General features: G+C 40.2%; 1 pseudogene; it reads right to left on the bottom strand.

Moving 5' to 3' along the window:
* Positions 1-6,470: 6,470 nt before the first annotated feature.
* Positions 6,471-7,039, bottom strand: LOC122810534 (annotated as a pseudogene).
* Between the last annotated feature and the right edge of the window lie 6,602 nt (positions 7,040-13,641).

Raw genomic sequence — 13,641 nt, 5'->3', positions numbered from 1 at the left:
AATGGCAGTTCTCCACTCTGATTATTACCGAGAGCAATCAGTTTATGTCTGATGTTTAACAATTAGGAAAGAGTCACAAAGTTGAACAGGTTTTCTTACATTTACTGAATGTAGGCAAGAAACTAGGGACACAAATTAACTGGTTTACACAGTGTAATTTAATGGTCAAGTGACAGGACAGTGGCAAATTTGTTAAGTGGTCCTTAGGGTGCAATAACTAATCTTTTTGGGGAAATATCACCGCCACCTTCCAGCACAGGGCAAGCACATATTTGACTAGTTACAATTAATACACAGCAAAGCTCTTCATGTTAAATTTGCTTACACTGCACAGAGACACCATTTTCAGTGAAAGCTTTTGCAAATTTGTGCCTTGTGTAGGAGATCCTGCAATGTAAAGGAAAGAGTCTGATGTAATGCCCACAGGCTCTGAGAGGAAAGAAAAGAGAAAAATTGTACTAAACTGAAATATTATATGGAGGCAATAAAGTTAATACATAGGTTAACCTTGCTGCTAGAGATGGTGGAAGGAACATGGTGTATCACAACAAGAGGATACTGGCTTTTCTAAGAGAGAGAAGGTAACACATTTTATGAATGTAAGGTCAAAGTAACTTTAGCAAGCGCTAATACATTGCATAGAACTATAGAGAGCAAATATCACAACATAGCAGTACATGTTAAGCACATTATAAAACATAGCATTACATGCTAAGCACATTATAAAACTATCACTTAGTGAGCACTTAGTGAACTAATCAGTACTTCAAAAGAATGTTATCTATACCATAGCATCAGCAACCGAAATTACATACATAAATCTCAGGTTTCTTAAAAAAAAAAAAGTATATGTGCTTATTCACTGACAGTAATCGATAAGGTTAATGTTCTGCATGTATGCAAGTTGTAGAGGTGCCTGCTGTGATCATTTGTTAGAGTGCATTACTGGGCCTTTTTTTTCCTGTGCCTTCACTGAAATTGGGTTGGAATTTCCTAGGTAATAAATGGAAATAAAGAAATGTAATGTACCCAACTGGAAAGTTAGGCTCTCAATGATGCAGAGAAGCAACAGAATGTAAATATATAACAAAAGCGTGTATTAATACTTTGGACTGCTGAGATTGCGAAATGGCCTTCCATTTCCTACCATCCACATCTTTCCCTTTTCTTTGTGTCTGATGAACTTGTTGCTGTACTGCTATACAACGGTGAGGAATCTTTGTGCATTGTTGTTTCACTCTTAGTCTCATTTCAGCAATTATACTGATCTGAATCTACATTGTCAGTTACTAAGTTTTTGTGTGCTTAACTGCATATGTATTTTTTGTTCTTGTTTTTACATATCACCTCTATAGGTACTGTAGCTGCACATTAGTTGTTTTATACTGCTAAATTTGTACCACTCCTATGTCATCTGCCACAATTTTTATCACTTTACATTTATTTATAGTTTATAGAACAGAAAATACAAAGACAGCCTTCACAATCCGTTGTTTTTACTGCAGGTTTACAATAAAGTCACAGACCACTGTGAGCAACACTACAGGACGTTTTGACATGCTGTTAAAAAAACAAGATAGAAAAATAACCAATTATGCTAGATGAATAGCCATTTAATATTTTGTATATTTCTGAGCTCACCAACTGCCCTTGTTTTAACTGTGGAAAAAAAAAAACAAATGGATTCTGAGGTACTTGCCACTGTGATCTGCTGTTTAGCCATTTCAACAGACATTATTATTATGTGTTAGCTTCATTTGTTTCACTTTATACAAATGGCATTTGGAATACTGTGTTAATGGTGCCAAAAAAACAGTCGCTAACCACAACCCTGCCACAATCTCGTCATGGCAAACAAATCCTGAAGTTTAAAAAAGGGTGACCTGCAATTCTTCTGTGTTAGGCAGAAGCTGAACAAGGTGGAAGAGGAACTGCAGGCAGGTAAAAGAAGAAAAGCACTAAGGGGCACAGGATAGCCATATACAGCTATGGAAACCTACTGTTTAATTACAGCCCAGGGGAAGAAGCATGGATGACCAACTACATCCACACTAGAAAGGACAGCAGGAGGCAGTAGCAAGCAGGGACACACAGCACCATTAAAATTAATAAATAAAACATTACACACAGGCTAGGTGTCTATGCAGTCACACAGTTGGGACATCTGTAGGAAAAGAATAGTACTGCCTGCTGGGCTGTAAGGGATCATGGAACAAGTGTACACTCAGTGCAAGGGTAGATACAGCAGTGTATGCTGGGTTAAGAAAGACACAGTATGAAGCAGAACACAACTATCTGTGTAGGAGCATGCTCCCATAACATGCTCATAGAAACAACACTAACAATCTCGCAGGAAAAGAAATATGGGCAAGGCCTAAACAGGGGGGGGGTGCTCCCAGAAACATAGGAAGGTGACAGAATAACAGGAGTTCAATGAAGGTTAGTATGTAGTGGCTACTATGCACAGTGACATGTCAGAAACACATAAACTATATAAGCAACACACAAACACCAAGTAAGAGATGCCACAATACGTCAGAACTCTAGCAAGCTGAGCAGGATGGTATGTAAACCAACAGTCTGAAGCCTGCTGCCAACCATGATGGGCATATAAACACCTGTGATGCACAGATGCGAAACATGCAGTAAAAAGAGAGACACACTGGGCAGGGTGGACATAATGACAGATGGTAGTAGCACACAGGACAGTCACCCATCAGATGACAAGAACAGGGGAGAGCGCACAGGAAGGGAAGGTGGGAGAGGAGTTGAAGAGCAGGTAGACTTGTCCTGCACAGATGCATAAAACAATGGCTCCCCTGAATGGGAACACCAATGCCAGATGCACAGTCAACAGCAGAGATGGACAGGAGGCAGGACAGATATGATAGAGTACACAGCAGGGACAGAGCAGCACAGCACATTCATGGACATAGCTACATAGTAAGTCTGTGACATAACTGAGGGAGGTTGCCTATGGAGGTACACCACCCACCCACACACACAAGACTAGGATGCACTACATCTGTGTTGAAACAGACATAAGGAAAAATGTAAACACATAAGGTGGGATGTGGACATTGAGCAGTGAGTAGCCCAGGGTGGACACATGGTAGCACATGACGTCTTGCCCAGTCTCTTCACAATCAGCAATGAACTGCTCTGTTGGAGGCTGAAAGCCACCATCATTGGATCACTCTCTGTAGACAACAATGTCATCCTTTTGTTCCCAGCTGGATATTAAAGTCATCCTCTTGTCCCCAGATGGATATTAATGTCATCCTCTTGTTCCCAGATAGATATTAATGTCACCCTCTTACCCCTAGATGGATATCCTCAGATGCCTGCCTGTAACTTAATTCCCTATGAAATGTACTCAGAAGAGCACCAGACTCACCATATTTTAAAAATCCAGTGAGAATTTCCACAAATAACAAGCAGCAGTGCTATTGAGACTACTTTCTCAGTGCATAATCATAGCTTTGCTGTTTATTTTTTTTTTGGAAATCCTTTTTTTATAATTAAAAATCCAGTGTTTTTTGCACTCCCATCTGTACACTTTTCTTGTTGATTTTCATTTGGTAGAGCTCTAATTTAGCTGGTGGACTCACATTTCTTGTCCTTTGGAGACTTAATCCCTTTTCCATGACACTAGTAAAGATGCGGGGTGACAAAACTCACTTATGGCACAAACAGGATAGAAGATTACACATACTCTTGGCAGTGTTGACAGAGTCCTATCCCCTGCTTATATACACCTGATTTAGTTCCGGGAATGCAGATGCAACTCTCGTTCCCAACATTCCAAGACAGAACAACTTGCAGAAATAGTTCTGTGTCCCCATACCATTGCAACAGCACCCACAAGATGCTCGGTGAAATATTGTAATATGCCATTTTCAGGTCCAAAAATACCATATTGAACTCCGCTGACCCCTCCACTCTCTGCAAAGACAATGATCTGATTCTCCACTTCAAAGTCAGGCCTAACAACTGATGTGGCATATGTCATTAAGCCATTTTAAACTGATACACATATCATCAAGTCCATTTGATCAAATGGGGCCTCATCAAAAAAAAATGTTTTTATGGGAGAAGCATATCACCATACTGGGAGTTCACCCCATGAATAAGCTCTGCCTGTATAACTAACTTTCAGATTACAAAACCTAGGGTTAAGTTAAACTGATTATCAAAAAGACACTTTTTAATGAAATAGGATTGACAGACCAGGTCTTGCTCTCGGTTACGTAAGGCGATACCCTGAATATGCATCACTCTTCCCGTGTCAGAGGCTTAACTATCTAAGGAAGTCTTCTATTCAGCATGCTAGCACAGACTTTCCTAGAGACCCTAATGAGTCTGATACTTCTATAATAGGAGCAAACATTCAAGGATCACTTTTTGAAAATGGGACCATCTCCCCAGTTTGTCATTTCTGAAGTGGTGTCATTATCTGGCATACAATATTCAAGTGATGCATTACCCAAGACATCTGAACAATATCACGCATCTTAAGCACATTTAAGTAGACATTCTCAGTTACAGCCTTGCTAGCTCAGAACTGTTTAAGCACTGCAGTTTTCTGTAGTACAGAAATAGGTCCATCTGTAGTAGTTGCTTCTGGTAATACCTATTCAAAGGCGGCCATGTCCAACTGGCTCTTCAAAGCATTCCTTCTCCCTCCTGACAATGCTGCCATTCAAGGTCAGTATTTATTTGCTCTTGCTGAGAACAGCATGACCAATGTCTTTCCCTCTCCCTGTCCAGAATTATCACATGGATTGCCAGAAACTCTGAGGCCAACCAAAAGTCATCAGTCATGACCTCACCAAACTCCATAATTTGGCCTTCACTTCAAAATACTGCAGCCTTCCTGACCTCTTGACATCCCTGCTAATAGTGTATCGAAAGCCTTTGTTTTAACTTTGCATTTTCCATCACTGTTGGTGTCCACCAGTGCCCCTTTGTGTTACTACTATGACAAGCATCACCCATCTTTCGATTACAGCAATTTGCCTCAATTACTGTGGTAATGAATAGGGTGTATTTATACTCTACACTTGTCACTTCTCATGATACAAAACAGAAGAATCTGCTAGACACTCACAGGGCCCCCTTACTTCATACTTGGCTAATCACTAACCCGAGTCTTTTTAGCTACCACAACAGCTGTTTGACTTTGCTCACTACACAGGGTAAGATTAGTTTTCAGCTTAGCCAGCTGACTTGACATGAGTGTTCATAAGCCATGGCTTCAAGTTTGATGATGTAACAACAAAATTAGTTATTAACATTTAGCTAGGCAGTATGGTACAAGTCATCTTATGTGCAGCCTTGTGTCAAAACATTTCTGTAACAATTTATCATTTGTATTCAGTAAGGGAAAAGCATTCCTTATGATTCCTGCCATTTCAGGTGTTCCCATCACTGCAGAGCAGTCTCCCAAGTAGTACTTCAAAATCTGTAAATGGCACCCTACTAAGCATTGATCTCAACAAATCTAAGGAACTGAAATATTCTAAAGACCTGTTAGTTGCAAATGCTGACATAGCAGAGTGATTCCTTTAATAAAGTGGTTCCCAAACTTTTTCGATTCTCGTCTCCCTTGCTGAATCCAGGTTTTCCCAAGCACCCTGCAGCACATATAAAGTGCATACTTCATTTATTTGACATTTGGTTAACGAGGCTGCCCGACTGGACTAGGAAACCTGGGGAGAAAAGCTCAAAAGTACAATAAAAAGACAATTACCAAAAAAAAGTGGACATTCTGCTTAACACCATAACACACTGACCTGCTATAGTTGAGAGGTAAGCAAACCTAATGGCAACCTTATTAACTTTAAGTTTATAAGAGCAATATTTAAAATCTGTCCCTATTATTTAGCTCTGTCCAGCATACCTCTCAACTGTATAGATTTTTGCAGAATGTCCAGATTTTTGCCTCATATTTTTGGTCTTTTTCTAATAAAATTGTTGTTTTCTGGCAGATCACTGGCAGATCATTGAGGCTGAAGACAGAAAACAATGACAGACAGTTGAGTTTCATACTTCATACCCTTCAGAAAATTCATGCTAATGCAAAACCTGCATTTCTATCAACTTTCTAAGTTTGTGAGAGCTGTACTTAAAAGTGTTCCTAATTTGTGCCTTTATACCACCACTATTTTTGTCCAGATTTCTTGATCTAAGAGTATGAGAGGTATGTGTCCAGTGGTATGGTCCAGACTTACACAGACCTCATTGCTGCTGCGAGGGATCACTCTCACTCTTCACCCCCCCCCCTCCTCTTGACACACACATACAAATACACACACAGAGTCTCTTTTGCATTCATTCCTGCATTCACTCACACATCACTCTCACTCTCCCGATCGCTCTCTCAAACACACACACATACACTTTTGCTTTCATGCACACATTCGCTGACACACGCAGACAGACACACACACACTCATACAGGCATTCACTTACCTGATGGCCCGGTTCCAATTGCTCCACAGCCTGGTGGTTGGGAACCGCTGCTTCAGGTAACACGGGGCTTTGGTTAGCTTAAGGTAAATTAAATGTTCATCAAAGCCCAAAACAATGGCCTTCACATCTGGATCCAAAGGAACAAAAGCCCAATTGCTTATTGCACCAAAGACAGGGTCAGGGCCAGGACCAACATATGAGATGCCAACCTTGGCCAACTCCTCACTCAATGCTTTTCCACTGATCAGGTAAACTTTCCCACTGTTAAGGCAGGCAACCTGCTTGAGGTACAATATGCTGTGCCAAACACCTTCTCCTTCACAGCCTCAAACCCCATTTTACATAACTTCTGTATGTATAGCTCCCGAGTTTTAGTGCTGTTATTTGTCGTGAAAAATACCCACTTGTTTTTCTTCCTTAACAGTTTAACGACCTCTGATGCCCCAGCAATGGCTGAGTCCCCATGCCATAGTACACCATCACAGTCAAACAAGACATTGTCCACAGATTTCAGCAGCTCCTGGGTCGGGGCCCCAGTAAGCTTTACACACTTAGAGGTAGCCATTATACTTCAAAATTCAGATTGGACAGATACAGTAAGTTGCTGGTACTGCAGCTTTATATGGGGAACATTAACTGACTTCAGACCATCACAGCGAAAAGGTATAAAATACATATGAGCCGGTATGCGTTTTCGGGCTCCACAGGCTGTCATCTTTGTACGCAGACTCTAAGACAGTACCACCCACTACTTCCTTAGTTATAGCCAATCCCCAGCCAAATTACCAAAGTAGTGGGAGAGTCTTAAAGTGTTTTTTTTTTATATATAATCTATGTTGGGGCTTTGAAATAACATTTTTGAAGATTTCCTTTGTATTTTCTCCTGGTAGTCTCTTACATGCTCTAGTATACTTGATGCCAGTACTGCTAGCTTGTGGCACCTCTGTGAGGAAGCCACAGCTCCCCAGGGTGCACAGTGTACACTTTGGGAACCCCTGCCTTAATAGGTTCATCGGAGGTTACTAGGCTAATGGCCCTAGAGCCCTTACAAGCCTAGCCATATTTATCCCAAGTTGCTCCAATTGTTGATGGTCAAGTGAGTAAAGTTTGCAGAGGTAAGGGTTAATGGTAGTTAATATCAACTTTCTCTGTCCAAGAGGGACATGGGCACCACCCCAGGAATGAATTTGCAGTCACCCACCCATTGATCTAGGTTGTGTTTGAAGAGGGTCAGGGAGGGGCCCTGTTTCATGTGAACTGGAAGCTTGTGTCAGAAACGTGATAATCTCTGGGTGATGTATCTGTCTCGCCAGCATGACTTGTTCAGGTCTTTTGTGCATCCCCAAAGTTACCCAGATACTCTCTTGGGGGCAAGCTCTAGAGTGGGAGGCAGGCTTCCTCCAATTAAGAAGCATGATCCAAGCACCAATTTTCTGTGTAGAGGTAAGATGTGCTAAATTGGGAACATGTCATTTGGAAGGATGCAGTTTCTGCAAATGCAAAATGAGCAAGTGCTTTTCACTGAAACTACTTTTGCTGACATTGGAGTTTGCTTTTTCTCCACTGTTGTGTGACTTCACAGTTAAGTCCATGGGGGTGTGGGGAGTGTACCCCCACACCTGGGAGTATGAGGTGGTTGCCCCCTTGCAAAAAAATTGTTGCAATGTTCAAAGGTGGTTTCAGAAAAGGGTTTTGATTTGTTTCCATTTGTTGAAATTACCTTTGGCAAATTGGTATGAGCTCCTGCACATGCTCAGAGTGCATCTCCAGCAGTAGAACATTCCAAAAGACAAAACAGGTGCTGCCTTAGCTACTGTAAACTACAGCATATGCATGTGCACACACATGTATAAATAATATATATATATATATATATATATATATATATATATATATATATATATGTATATATATATATATATATATATATATATATATGTATATATATATATATATATATATATATATATATATATATATACAGTTGTAGATATACTAATTATACATATTTATGTTATAATGCCCAATTCAACCACAATTCTAACCCAAAAAATCTGGCACTCCATCAATAAAATCTTGCATCCTGGTGAACCTACCACCCCCAACCCCTATTCTAACAATACTCCCCAAGAAACTGCCACCTTACTAAATACCCACTTCATTGAATCTATTCAAAAACTAACTCAAACCTGCCAATCTCAAAACCTCACTCACACCACACATATAACAAGCAAAAATATGCTTTTCTCTCACTCAACCCTGTCACCACTGCTTACATAAAATCCCTTCTACTAAAACTAAAACCATTCTCGCCCTCTACTGACAGCCTCCCTTCCCTCTTTCTTATACTCGCAGCCCACTCCATAGACTACCCTGTCTCAATCCTAGTAAACAGATCTATCCAAGTTTCCACTGTCCCTGATATCTGGAAATCTTTCTACACCATACCACTCCACAGATCCATCTAACTACAGACCCATTGCCATTCTCTGTCCACTCTCCAAAATCCTTGAGAAATGTCTTCATAACCAGCTTTTTAAGTAACTAATAGATGGAAATCTTCTGATCCCTTCTCAACATGGCTTCAGGCCTAATCATAGCACTTCCACTGCCCTCCTATCTTTCACTCACACTGTTGCTCAAGCCAGGAACAAAAATAGTCTTGTATCTTGCCTCTTCCTTGACCTCTCTAAAGCTTTCGATACTGTCTTTCATTCCAAGCTACTTGCCAAACTAACTGATCTGAACCTCTCCCCTCTACTATTTACTGATTCTCGATCTCTCTCTCAAACAGGCTCCTGTCTGTCAGATAACAATCCACATGTCCCCCTTTCCTACCTATCCAGACTGGCATCCCTCAAGTCTCGATCCTTGGTCCTCTCGTTTTCAACATCTCCATTAATAATCTCCTCCTGCACCACTTCCTCCCTTATACAATACTCTGATGACTCTACTCTCATCTCTTTCTCAGACATCTCTAACCTTCTTTCCATCACTCAAAACACTTTCTCATCTGTGGAAAAATGGAACACCAACTTATAATTAACTCCAAAAAGACTAAGCTCATGCTATTCCTTCCTAAATCCCTCTCCCAGCATAGAAACACCTTTGCCATTTCTTCGTTCAATAACACTCTTATCAAAGCAGATCTACACACCCAGATACTTGGTATTATAATCAATGACCAGCTAAAATTTGACATCTATATACAACACTGTATTAAAAAAAAACTAACCAGAAATTGGGTCTTCTCTACAGAGACACAAAATTCCCAGCTCCCAAATCCAAACCCACTCTAGGTCAAGCCTTCCTCCTTCCACGCCTTCTCTACACCTCTCCTATCCTTACCCTTTCCAGTCATCCCTACTAACAAACTTGAACAAACCTATAACAATAGACAGATTCACTTGTAACCAGCCATACAAATCACATCATTGCCTTGCCCTGAACCAACTTCAATGGCTTGAATTCCCCCAGTTCCTGCTTCTTTCCCCAGCTGCAGCTCACATACTCTCTACTACATAAACCTTTAGCCTGTCCCTCTCTTTCTTCCATAGAATTCCCTTATATCTCAGCTCATTCACTTCTGAGCTCTGACCAGAACCTTCTAGATATCTACAAACCAAACAAAAATATTGGCAAACTCCACTAAAAAAATTCAGTGTCCCAAGCTTGGAATAGGCTTCCCCCCTAGCATCTTTAGCATTAATAGTACCATCTGCTTCAAAACTGAAGTCAAAAACTACTTCCTGAACTTAAGATGTTGCCATTACCATAACGCCCCTTCATTCCCATTACCACTCCAATTTACGTGCGCCTCTCTTTTACTTTTCAGAATATGTCGATCTTACTCTCTCAATTCTAGCATCAATCTGTTCAAAATTCTATACTATTATTATGCTACCATGTAAAGGATATGCTTGCACCGACTCTGTTTCCATACATTATACATTTTATTTTTATGAGTTGTAACCTGTATTTTCATGACTTTCCCATGTTTTTGTACTTTTGCTTTCAGACATGCTCTTCTTCACTGGATGTAGATTTTATGTACTTTGTTATTTTACTAATTTTCATTCTTTTTTCTACATTGCATTGTTAACATTTGTATTCTTTGATTATACATTTTATCCTACGTAACTCATTTAATTTTGTATGCTAGAGCTTTTCTCCTTGGGTATACATTGAAAACGGGCCGAATGGCTCAGTTGGACTAACCAGGTTAACAAAGGGCAAATAAATAAAATAAAAATAAAGAATAAATTACTAGATCAGAAGCAACATTCCATTTGCACAGCATCAGGTATTCACTTAGATGCAGACGTCTGCATGGCTCACTGAAGTTATACAGAACTATAATATGAAGAAAAATATATCTGACTTAAACACAACATTGTCAACACACCAACTCTCTTTCTTCATTTCTCTCATCATTCATGTTTAAGTTACAAAGCTTAAATACTTCTTTGTATTTAAATAAAATCTTTGAGTGGACATTAATCTGCTATTTTATACTAGACACAATTTGTTTTTCCTCCTTTTAGAAAGGAAGACTAGTCTGTGTGTAAAAACCCCTACACATGTAATAAAGTAATGAAATGAAAGTTTCCTTTCCTCAACGACCTCTTCACTGCCTTAGATTACACCCAAAACCCTCACCCAGTGCCTTTCCTGTCCAGTTACCAAAGTCCAAACAAAAAAAAAAAAAAACAGAAGATAAAATTGATAAAACACTGGCTGCAGAGGCTACAACTTCATGCAATAAGACAGTAATATATTTAACATACCACCACCACGGCACTGACAGCAAATGGACTTCTATTCACTTCAAACTCTTTTACTCTTCTTCTTCAAGAGAGAGAAACAACAAACTTCAGTTCACTACTCACTCTCGATTAACTGAGTAGGGAAGGAGGTCTGGATTACATTTATAGAGCAAGAATAAAAAGTGCAGGAACTGGTAAGGTCAGAGAAAGAACACAACGGCTTTAAGTGGCATTTTTTACACCTGTGACCTGCCACTGAACCCTGACCAGACTGAACTATTAAGCAGGTCAGGCAGGGGGGAGGCAGACCAATGCACCTGCTTAGTGCAATATGGCCCAGTCCACCAGAATTTAAAGTTGAACCCCCCCACACAAGTGGAAGTTAGTGAAGGAAGCCAGCAGCAGAGGCAGAACACAACAGTGCGAGCTATCAGATCCCAATCCGATTTAACTTCAATTCAGTCACGTAAGAATTCTACTTTAATAAACAACTTAAGAAACAAACATGTTAGCTTACTCAACTCAGATTATTCCAGTCAACAAACTGAAATAAGTACCACCTGTATTTACTAACTACAATACTACATGCCTACTAATTTGCTTCCTTTACCTGTCACTGGCTGGTTGTACTTTGGGAGATGACAAGGTGTGTTTGCTTGTACTAACATTTGTCTCTTGTTTGTTTCATCAGATACAGGTAACACTCTACTCTTCTTCAGACTAGTTGTTTAAGAAACACTTCTGAGAAAGTACTTCCAAACTCCTATCCTGACATCTCTCTGTTACACCCCCCCCCCGGCCCTGCTTGCTACCAACTGACTTGTCTCCTCTGGGTTGTCATTGGTATCTACATGCACTTGGTGACCACCTTCATCTCCTCTTCCAACATCTTTCTAAATTTGTACCCTATGACCTCGTTTTTCTATAATCTGGTCTCCCCATTTCCCTTGCAAATAATCTTCTTGATTACTCAGTCTGCAATCACCAAAACCCTCATCTTTGTCTCCCCCCACGTATGTTTCCTCCTTTCCTTTCTGTCTCTTGCTGCCCCTACAAACAAGTTAATCAACAAAGACAAGTATATTAAACTGAACTCTTTAGCCTGCTGCTGCTGCGCATTTATTGATGCAGCTGTCTGTCAGCTGAACAAAGATCCAAGATTGCACTACATTGGGGATCGGGAAATTTAACATTTCCTTCACTGTAGAGCTATCTCGGAGACAGAGTTTGTAAATGAGTTGCCAGCTGGAGTTGTTTAAATTAATTAAACTCTTTAGCTCGTTGCCACGCTCACTGCGTATTTACTGATACAGCTGCCTGAACCGAGATCCGAGATCGCACTACATTGGGGTTCAGGAAATATTTCCTTCACTGTAGTGCAATCTCGGAGATGGAATTTGTAATTAAATGAGTTGTAATGGTGCGATCTCAGACTTTGAGACAGTCCAAAGTAAATGTAAGTTGGATGGCTGGCATGCAAAAGTGGGGGGGGGGGCCTTCCCCCTCACTCTAGGGTTCTGGTGCCCTTGGGATGATGAGGTGGACATGCTGTGGTGAAAGGATGGAAGGAACGAAAGTAGAAAGGAGGGGAATCAGAAGAAATGAAATGAGGGAGGAAGGAAGGAAAAGGAGACGATAGATTGCAAACAGACTCACCACTTTGGAGTTAAAGTCTTATCAAAACATTGCATACTGATTGTTCTCACATGAACTAAAACGTAGGTAAGGCAAGCAGGACTGCAAAGGCTCAGAGAAGAATAACAATAAAACCTTCTCCAGATACACTGCAGAAAAAGGAATTTAAGCGAGACATAAAAAAATTATTAAACTACAGGAAAGGTAGTCAGAGGGTGTCAGAGAGAAAAAAAGAGAGACATGGAACAAGTACTTATGTTTATTGCTCACACGTATTAAGAGGTGATGAAAATAAAATCAACCATACGAATAAAGCCAAAAAGCAGAACTGATACAAGTCAATTCACAGCATTAAGACTTCTGCATGAACTCTTAAAAACTAGAAGGGGAAACAAAGGTATGCAGTTTGATGGAATTCATTACAGCATTTAGCAAGTCCTGGGTATTAGTCTTGTCACATGGTTGACAAATCTGTAGAGGGCAGGAGTTGTATCCTGGGATGGTATGTGGAATCTGATATAGCAACATCACTGTTATTTCGTGGGGAACGAAAAGACATGAAGCAAAACTTTCTTGTCATGCAATTTCAATCAAAGAGAAGATGAAACAAGATCTGAGGTCACAATTATCTATCCTTTAAGTTCACCAGTGAAGGATGTGCCCGACATGGATTTCTACATCTTCCTATGATGGTCGAGCAGAGTAATGAGAAATGAAGTGTCACCTTTTATACAGTACAGAGACATTTTGAAGGTGTCAGTATGCT

This window comes from Protopterus annectens, chromosome 9.part0 (assembly GCF_019279795.1).
Source record: "Protopterus annectens isolate FY-2018-M chromosome 9.part0, PAN1.0, whole genome shotgun sequence".
NCBI lineage: Eukaryota > Metazoa > Chordata > Ceratodontiformes > Protopteridae > Protopterus > Protopterus annectens.
Note: the sequence above shows the minus strand (reverse complement) of the source record. Positions and strands in the feature narration are given on the sequence as shown.